General features: G+C 38.0%; 2 long non-coding RNA genes across 2 annotated transcripts; one reads left to right on the forward strand and one right to left on the reverse strand.

Moving 5' to 3' along the window:
- Positions 1-738: 738 nt before the first annotated feature.
- LOC133392963 (uncharacterized) lies at positions 739-5,324 on the forward strand. Its single transcript, XR_009765929.1, has 2 exons — positions 739-5,105; positions 5,171-5,324. It is a non-coding gene; the product is annotated as an uncharacterized LOC133392963 (long non-coding RNA).
- A 1,959-nt stretch (positions 5,325-7,283) lies between these two features.
- Positions 7,284-10,085, reverse strand: LOC133392970 (uncharacterized). Its single transcript, XR_009765937.1, has 4 exons — positions 9,996-10,085; positions 8,424-9,920; positions 8,226-8,316; positions 7,284-8,160 (listed from the first exon to the last, which is right to left on the reverse strand). It is a non-coding gene; the product is annotated as an uncharacterized LOC133392970 (long non-coding RNA).
- Between the last annotated feature and the right edge of the window lie 302 nt (positions 10,086-10,387).

A 10,387-nucleotide genomic window follows, 5' to 3' on the forward strand; every position in this document is an offset into this window, starting at 1 on the left:
GTAGAAGAGCAGACTTGAGTGCCTGGCTTTCATTTACATTGCATTTTATAGATGTGCTTCCCAATTCCTTATTAAAATTATTATTGAGTACTACTATTTTAATTGTGTTAAATTGCTAAATTTAAATTTAGTTACTTCTGAAGGATTTTCAGTTTGCCAAAAAGTAGGTTCTGTTACGGACCTATTTTCTTCTTCTTTCAATAGTTTTCTGTGGGATCTTTAATGTGGTTTGTTTAGTCATTGCTCTAGTGTTTACCATCAACAGAGATTTATTTTTTAGCACCTCCATGTTTTTTTCTTGCATGTCTTTAAGTTGTTGTGAATCAATGACGATTCTTGATAGTGCGTCCGCCCCTGTGTTTGATTTACTTTGAACAAATTCTACTTCGAAGTAAATTCCTCAAGATCCAGCCTCATACGTGTTAATTTTGACGTGGGATTTTTCATATTAAATAGGTAAACCAAAGGTCTGTGATCTGTTGGGATCAGTGGCGGATTAAGAGTATCGGGGGCCCTAGGCGGAAAGACGAGTTGAGGCCCCTGTAAATGGTAAATGTTGTTGTGCCGAGGGGGGGGGGGGCGGGGTAGTGGCTAAACTAAACTTGCTTGCTGTTGGGATATTGAACAGTAAACTTGAAATGCCGTTGGGGGCCTCTTCGATCAACAGTTCAAAAATTTTTGCTGACGGGGTGGGGGGGGGGGGGGGGGGGGGTGCAAATGATTCGCCAGCCTCGGGGCCCCAAAGGCCATCCTACCGGGGCCCTTGTCGCTAGTACTCTGTCCATCCGGCATACTATAGAATGGCGATCTACGGGGCCCCTAAATCGGCGGGGCCCCAGGCGACCTCCTAGTCCGCCTACTGTTAGATCCGCCACTGGTTCGGATTTTAAACTTTCTCCCAAAAATGTATGGTTTAAAATGGTTTACTGCCCAATGCATAGCTGTCAGTTCTTTTTCTATCGTTGGTTTGGATTTTTCCCCTTTTGTAAAACTTTTACTTGCAAAGGCAATTGGTAAATCATAATTATCTTTTATCTAGGATAGAATTGCGCCACATGCAACATCCGATGCATCTGTTGTGATAATAAACTCTTTTTCAAAATCTGGATACTGTAATATATTTGGTGATGCTAAATTCCTTCTGAGAGTATCGAACGCGTACTGACATTCTTTCGACCAGCAGAACATTGACCCTTTCTTTAATAAATTATTTAGTGGATTTGCTATTTCTGCAAAACTACGAATAAACTTACGATAGTAGTTGCAAAAGGCAACAAATCTTCTAACATCATCGGCATTTTTGGGTAAAGGATAGTTTTTAATGGTATCAAACTTAGATTCATCAGGATATATACCTTTATCCGTGATCTTGTGCCCTAAGTAAGTTACACTTCTCTGGAAGAATTTGCATTTTGATGGATTCAGCTTCAAATTGTAACAACGTAGTCTATCAAAAACTTTTCTTAAATTTTCAAGGTGATGTTTTATTTTACAACCTGTTATTATCATCAATATAGACGAAAGCACTCTCTGGGGTCAATCCTGCCATTGCTATGGTTATCATACGCTGAAAGCTATTAGGGCTTATATTCAACCCAAAAGGTAATCTTTTAAATTGATAGTGTCCTGATGATGTTGAAAAAGCTGTATATTTTCTTGATTCTTTGTGCAAAGGGATTTGATGAAACCCGGACATCAGGTCTAAGGTGCTGAAATATTTTGCTCTACCTAATTGGTCCAAAATAGTATCGATTCTAAGCAAAGGGAATTTATCAGGCATATTTTTTTTATTTAGTTGTCTGAAATCAACAACTAACCTCCATTTTTTACTGGTATCTTCGGATTTTTTTGGAACCAAGAGGATAGGCGAATTATATGATGAGACCGAATGTTCTATTATGTCATTTTTGAGCAGCTTATCTACCTGATTTTTTATTTCATTACTTTGAGAATAAATTTGTTTATAATTTGGAATATAACATGGTACATTATCTTTCAACTCTATTCATTGCTCGTAAAAATTGTTAGTAGGTATTTGCTCATCATCAGTGCAAAATACATCACTATATTCAATGTGAATTTTTTTTCTAAATCTGAAATTATATAATTTGGAATATTTTTATACTCTATTTGTTTGAGAATTTCGTTTATTTTAGACTGGCGTTTTAAACTATTTTTGGATATTTTATTTTTAGTTGTGTAGTTCTTAACTGGATCAACCAGAGGTTTGAATGAATTATTGGCGATGAACACATTATTATCAGTAGTGTTTATAAACTTTACATACTGTTTATCGATTGATACCAAGGAGTTGCCGCAAAAAATTCCTGGTTTAATTTCATTTACAAGAACGATTGAATCTTCGGTTAACTTATTAGATTTTACTCTTCGTACTACTTCACTACGTAACGGCAGTATAAAACCATCATCGATACTATCTTCGATTGGGTGACATATTGTTATGCCCTCATAGTTGAAGTTTAAAAGCCAGTGATCATAATCGATTACGCATTTATGTTTTGTGAGAAAATCTCTTCCCAACTTACCGTCTACCTTTATATCTATATCTTTAGGTATGATGTGAAATTTATGATTAACAGACACGTTGCCAAATGATATATTAGTAAACGTGGCTGTTAATGTATTTATAGAATTATTAGTAATACCTGTTAGATTTATTTTATTTTGTTTACAAACTTGTTGTTTTAACTTTATTTTATCCACTTTGAATAATGACACATCTGGTCCAGTATCTAAAATCAGTATGCTTGTTTTATTGGAATCCATTTCAATTTGAACTTTTATGAAATTACTAGCATGGAAATTTATTGCGAATGTTGATACTTTTCCGTACTCTGGAGAGTTTCTTCCAGTGTATCTGGATCCCCTAAAAAATGCTCCTGTTCTTCAGCTTGCGCTGTGTATAGCCTATTAAAATTTGTGTTTGATGCTGGCATTCGCCTTTGACTGGTATGAAAATATATTTTATTTTGAAATCTATTGTTATCGGGTTGATTGTTATTGTACGTGTAACGATTGCCAACCCCTCTATTATGTGTATTTTGCATATATCTACTATTTGTGTTATGGGGAAATTTGCTGCGGAAAAATCTTCGGTTACTATTTATGTGTAGTGTGTAATAGTAATTTCTTCCGAAGGATAATATTTGCATATCATTATTATTTTTTCATTTTCTAACACCTTTTCAAAAGCATCAGAAATACAAGAAAATTTACCCGCTTTTAAAAGGATTCTTGTTTCCTGATTTTTTACTTTTTCAATAAGAGTGTTAACACCTTGTTTTAACGCCATTTCTTTTGCTACCTGCTCGGGTATTTCATGTTGTAAATAAACGTTTTTAAGTTTAGTGCTGAGTAGTTCAACTTCATCACAAAGAGTTTTAGTGTCTCCATGACGAATCGCTTTTAATTGACATATAATTCTGTCGGGGTTTAGTTTTTCTTGACACCTGAACCTAACATCATTTATTAATGACTCAAAATTATCAATGTTAGGCGATTAACCTAATCGTGCCTTTCCTGTTAATCTGGTCTTTAAAAATTTAACCAACATTAGTGTGTTTTTTGGAAAAAGCTCATTTAATAAGTTGGCGGAATCCACAAAATTGTCTAACCCATCCGGGTTGCCATCATATGTGTGTACCAGTGCAGTAGCTGTTTTGATGTCAAAATTGTCCATTTTGCTTTCACTCCAACGACCGAACACGACAACGAGTTTGGCTAAGGTTTTAAATTTAATCCGAATACGGTTTGATTGATGATAGTTTATGTGGGTTCGAATATTACCAAAAATTTCAATGATCTCTTTTAAAATTTGTTTGAGTTCAATGTTGTTTGTTAATGGTTCTATTTCTTGATAACTATTCAGATAGGCCTTAGTTTTTTCAAGTAGGCGGTTTGCAGAGGCACTATAGTGTTCAAGCAGACATCCGCGAAACTTTCTATCACCAGATAATGTTTTTTTCAATTTTTTTAATCTTAGAACATTTTCGTTTATTTTTGATAGCATTGAAAAATGGGAAGTTGGGTAATGTAAAGGAAGTATGTTTTTTTTTGTAATATTGTGAGCAACCAGTGCACGAAATTAAATAAACGTATATTTAATTGAGCAATTACAATAATATCATTAATACATTTCTCTATTCTATTGCCTACCTTGTTCTATTTCCTAACTTACGCTTAGTCCTTACGCCGCTGCCCGCCCGCTTGGCAAAGAGTTACTCATTTTGATGCCTTTCGCTACCCCTGGCCTTAGTTTTAAAGGAATCATGCGACACACTCGCACTCCACTACCCCATCCCGTGGAAAAACGTTCCCACCATCGAGGTGTTGACCAAAATTTCGCTGTGTGCATGAGACACACACTCGCACTCCTCCAGCCCTCCACAGCTGAACGCTCCCACCGTTGCGAAGTTGCGAGAATTTTTGCTCTGAGCGTGAGACCCTGAAGCGCAAGGGATGACACTATGTGCAAAGACGATCATAATTCGATATGGTCAAAATGCGTCGATTGTCGTTTCATTTATCTGGTAATGATGATTTCACTTCATCAAAATTTTAAATGATCACAACTAGGCTGATAACAATATTTGAAATGTAAATCAGAATAAAATCAATTCATTTGAAGTAAAATAAATACCATTATACTCTATTTTGTCCATATGATCAACACTTGTACATAGTGCCATTTACTTTGTGTTCTTCACTCTCGCGCTGTGTTGTGATCGTTCGAAACTCATCGCCAGAACGAATGCAAATTTCATTTGGGAAGGATCGGTGCCGGTAGATGCGAAAATGATTAAATGTGAATAGAAAAGTGGTTAAGTAATTCGTGAAAGATGTCAATGCAGGCGTAAATGCAGTATGCTTTGTTACATGATCTACGGGTAAGTGCATGCATAAGAAGAAGAATCTTCCAAATGATGTTTGTGTTCTAACAATTGTACTGCTTTTAATGTTTGTTTATTCTTCTATTATTTGCCATCACACCTAGCTATTTCATTACGAAAGCACCTGATAACCGATCAAAGAAGGTGAATCGGGCTTACAGAGTCGCCGTTTATATTCAAATATCTTCGTGATCGGTAAGTTTTAAATAGTCCTAGTTTTGTTCACCATTCTAATGCTCGATATATCTTTCATTCCTCAGGCAAACGCATCAAACAGCAAGTGTTTCTCTTCCAACAGCACACGCTATCGGTGGAGAAAGCAGCCAACGTTTCGTTCGTCCAGCACGCACCATCAAGAATTGAAATATTCCCGAATAGCTCTGTGAATAAAAAACTGCACAATTACTGTCCGAATTTCCTGGAATTTTTTGATCGGTCTACGCTCGCGAGAATGGTGGGTCCGTTGAGGAGAAGGAAAGAAAGGGTGGGAGCGAGGATTAACCAAAAACGCGGCATTGGGAATGAGGAGAGGTGTGCTCAGCGCTCACGCTGGGACACTCACGATGCTTGAAATAAAATGTTAACAAGCATCGATTTCAAGCATGCATGTCGCGCGACATTTTGCCAAGCGGGCGATATATTCCCCGCTTGGCAAAGAGTAACTCATTTTGATGCCTCTCGCAACCCCTGGCCTTAACCGTTTGGCAAAATGTCGCGCGACATGCATGCTTGAAATTGATGCTTGTTAACATTTTATTTCAAGCATCCTGCGTGACCCAGTGTGAGCGCTGAGCGCACCTCCCCTCCCATCCGGCAAAATGAGTGTATTTTTTGAGTGATTTGAGTGACGCTGTCGAAATACAGTCGGGGCGACTATGGGCTTCGAACGACGAGATCCGTTCGCCGCGGTTGTCAGAAGGCGCTCACTTGGCGCTCAGTTTTAAAATAACGTACCATTGAGAGCCTGTAAGAAGCGCGTGAAAGAATGAGTTCTACCTGCCGGGGTCGAACGTTCCCGTTTGTATGGAGAGAAATCCGCGAGGTTTTGCGCTGCGGATTTGGAACGAATGTTGGTTTCAATGTAACGTTTTGCTTTAAATTTTGCTTTAAATGATTGAAGTGAATTGAACTTAGAGGTATGAAACATTTTGAAAATGTTTTGTGATCAATTTCCAATGAAATATATTTTCATCAGTTTTGGAAAAAACATATAAAACACATAAAATATATCGGAATATAAATATACATACAAATATCTATAATAATATAGTTATATAAATACAATATGTATAGAGATATATATATCGATATATATATATATATATATATATATATATATATATATATATATATATATATATATATATATATATATATATATATATATATATATATATGTATATAGTCTTTATCCGATATACGCTATCGTACGGAACCGAGCGCAATAGCGTATCTCGAGTATTCGCGTACAGCGGATTTGTATGGAAAAATAGTTTACACTACCAGTTCGAGGGTTGAAAAATATCGTCACAGAGCTTTGCAAAGTTTTTTGTTGTAAAACAGGTATCTTTTGCACCAATTTAATGCAAAATGCAAAAAGATGCGTACTGCGAATTCGCGTATATCGAGTATCGCGTACTGCGAATAATGGTTGTATATATATATATATATATATATATATATATATATATATATATATATATATATATATATATATATATATATAATATATATATATATATATATATATATATATATATATATATATATATATATATATATATATATATATATATATATATATATATATATATATATATATATATATATATATATATATAAATATATAAATATATATATATATATATATATATATATATATATATATATATATATATATATATATATATATATATATATATATATATATATATATATATATATAAATATATATATTTAAAGAAAGTGAGTAAAGCTACCTCATAATTGATAACAAATCATCCAATAATGATGTATCGAATGAAATCCTATACCAACGGCAAAAAAAATCAAAATTCAAAACATAACTATCCTTAAATCGTAGATATAAACGTCTTTAAATGCTTGACAGTTGTATATCATGATTCTCATTCTCTCATGAGCGTCGAACGGATTTCGGCGTTCGAAGCCGGTACTCGCCCCGAGTGTCTCTTCGACGAATGAGTTACACCCTCGCGCGAGCCCTCCCCCTCCCCACCCGTAACGCACGGTGCGCTCTGCAGTTCTCAATGTGTTCTTTCGAGCCATGCTACCAACACATGTAAAGATAGTTGTTTCTTTCGTTTTTCGTTTTCTTTCATGCACTTATTCTAAAACTAAACACAAACACTGTCATTTTTTATTACATTTAACACTTTATTGAAACATAAAGTACACACTAAAGTACACATTTAGAATCCAATGACGTCATACCGGGTCGAGCCAGGCTGCGGGAAACTTGTCGACAATCTGCGTTGACTCTGTTCAGCAAATTCTTACCTGTGGATCCACGCACTGCATGTGCGTCTGTGCACACTGTTTATTCACTGCACACTTCACCAAAACACACCGGCGCACGAGACTTATAACGAAATGCGCATCAATGCACAAACACTGCGCGCGGGACTTTGAACAAAACACGCACAACCATCTCCGGCAAAGCGTCGCGCTGTACTGGTGGTTTTGCACGCGTAGGAGGGGGGGACATACGGAGCGATGGTTCGATGCTGTAGTGTAAGCGAGACAACACGATGTGACGAGCAGCTCCAAGTTGAGCTCGCTGAAAGAAGACACACACACATTCACAGACGGCTCGTCAAAGCACGGTATTTGTATTGGTGTTAGTGTAGCGCGCGTTTAACACAGAATGCGAACTCTCATCGCAGCGCGTTTCTCCCTGCTTCCTCAAGCTTCCTCATACCCCTCGGCCTGAATCACTCAAAATTTGGGGTCTCATTGTTTGCGTGGCTCATTCTCAATGCCGCGTTTTTGGTTAATCCTCGCTCCCACCCTTTCTTTCCTTCTCCTCAATGGACACACCATTCCCATGAGCGTAGGCCGACCAAAAAATTCCAGGAAATTCTTACAGTAAGTGTGCAGTTTTTTATTCACAGTACTGTTTGGCAAAATATCAATTCTTGATGGGGCGTACTGGCGATCAAATCGTTAGCTGCTTGATCCTCCGATGGTGCGTGCTGTTGGAAGAGAAACACTTGCTGTTTGATGCGTTTGCCTGAGGAATGAAAGATATAACGAGCATTAGAATGGTGAACAAAACTAGTACTATTTAAAACTTACCGATCACGAAGATATTTTAAATTAAACGGCGACTCTGTATGCCCTATCGTTCTGCTTTGATCTGTTTTCAGAAGCTTTGGTGATGAAATAGCTACGTGTGATGGCAAATAATAAAAGATTGAACAAACATTAAAAGCAGTACAATTGTTAGAACATAAACATAAGATGGAAGTTTCTTCTTCTTATGCATGCACTTACCCGTAGATCATGTAACAAAGAAAATGCATTTACGCCTGCGTTGACATCTTTCACGATTTACTTAACCACTTTTCTATTATCATTTAATAATTTTCGCTGCATCTACCGGCACCAATCCTCCCCAAATGAAAATTGCATTCGTTCTGGCGATGAGTTTCGAACGATCACAACACAGCGCGAGAGTGAAGAACACAAAGTAAATGGCACTATGTACAAGTGTTGATCATATGGACAAAATAGAGTGTAATGGTATTTATTTTACTTCAAATGAATTGATTTTATTCTGATTTACATTTCAAATATTGTTATCAGCCTAGTTGTGAACATTTAAAATTTTGATGAAGTGAAATCATCATTACCAGATAAATGAAACGACAATCGACGCATTTTGACCATATCGAATTATGATCGTCTTTGCACATAGTGTCATCCCTTGCGCTTCAGGGTCTCACGCTCAGAGCAAAAATTCTCGCAACTTCGCAACGGTGGGAGCGTTCAGCTGTGGAGGGCTGGAGGAGTGCGAGTGTGTGTCTCATGCACACAGCGAAATTTTGGTCAACACCTCGATGGTGGGAACGTTTTTCCACGGGATGGGGTAGTGGAGTGCGAGTGTGTCGCATGATTCCTTTAAAACTAAGGCCAGGGGTAGCGAGAGGCATCAATATGAGTTACTCTTTGCCAAGCGGGGAGGCATTAAAATGAGTTACTCTTTGCCAAGCGGGCGGATTGCAATGAGTTCAGACACACTTAAAACTTCGTTTAACATATTTTATATTCGTTTTTTATTTTTCACTTTCTTTTCTGAAGTACATTCTTTCATACACACATCCTCCCCCAGGTATTTTTCGAAGATTTTTTCTTCTTGAAAACTAAAAAAAACTAACGCACACAACTAAATCCGCGAGAGTGCGAATCGGCAAAGAAAAAAAAACACATACACACACACACACCTCCTCCTCCCCTTGGTGTTTTTCGCAAAGTGATCCCGTAGAAAGTGAACGCAAAAACACACACACAAAGCACGCAGGCAAGCACACACACACCCCCCTCCCCTCCCCCCCCCCCCCCCCTCGTGTTTTCGCAAGGTGATTCCGTAGGAGATCGCGAAACAGCAAAAAACACGCACACAGCCCCGCACGCATGTAAGCACACATACACACACACATACACAGCCACGCACGCATGCAAGCACACATACACACACACATACACCTACCCCTCCCCCTCTCTTGGTGTTTTTCGCAAGGTGATCCTGTAGGATCTCGTTATGCGAAGCGGCAAAAACACACACAGCCACGCACGCAGGCATGCACACACATACACACAGATAGACGCACGAGGGAGCGTAAAGGTTCTGTACGTTGCCGGTCTCCCCCTCCTGTGTTCTCGTTCTCCGAGAAGGCTGATGTGTGCACGTTTGTGCGTGTACCTTTGCTGTCCCTCCTCTCCTTCCTCATCCGTTGACCGTTCGTTGTAAGCTGGAGGATGAGTTCAGCACTGTTGAAGAAATGAAAGTTAAGCATAAGATTACTCTCTCTTTTTTCGTATGCTTTGTGTGTTATCATAACTTACCTTATTGCAAACAAAATCCGGAATGAAGCTCCTCGTTTAGAATTTTCCGCATTCGATCACATCCTCGGCGATGCTCGACGCCATCAGTGGATGAAAGCAGGAAAAGAAACAAAGAAAAGCATCAGTCACCATCAGCATCATCTTACTATCACACTTTTACATCGGTTGATGATTCTTACCTTTTCAAATTCACCAAAACAAACAGCGATGGAACCAAATCCAGAACACCAAAATCACACACGATTTCTGGAGCAAACCGACACACCCTCCCCCTCCAATTGTTTGCCACAGACTGACATGTGTGTGAGCAGCAATGTTCTTGAAGCGGTGAGCAACGGTAAAGCACACACAAGAAGAAGCGAGATGGCTATACGAGTAGCGAATTACGCCGC

The sequence above is a fragment of the Anopheles gambiae genome, chromosome 3, assembly GCF_943734735.2.
Source record: "Anopheles gambiae chromosome 3, idAnoGambNW_F1_1, whole genome shotgun sequence".
In the NCBI taxonomy this organism is placed as follows: Eukaryota; Metazoa; Arthropoda; class Insecta; order Diptera; family Culicidae; genus Anopheles; species Anopheles gambiae.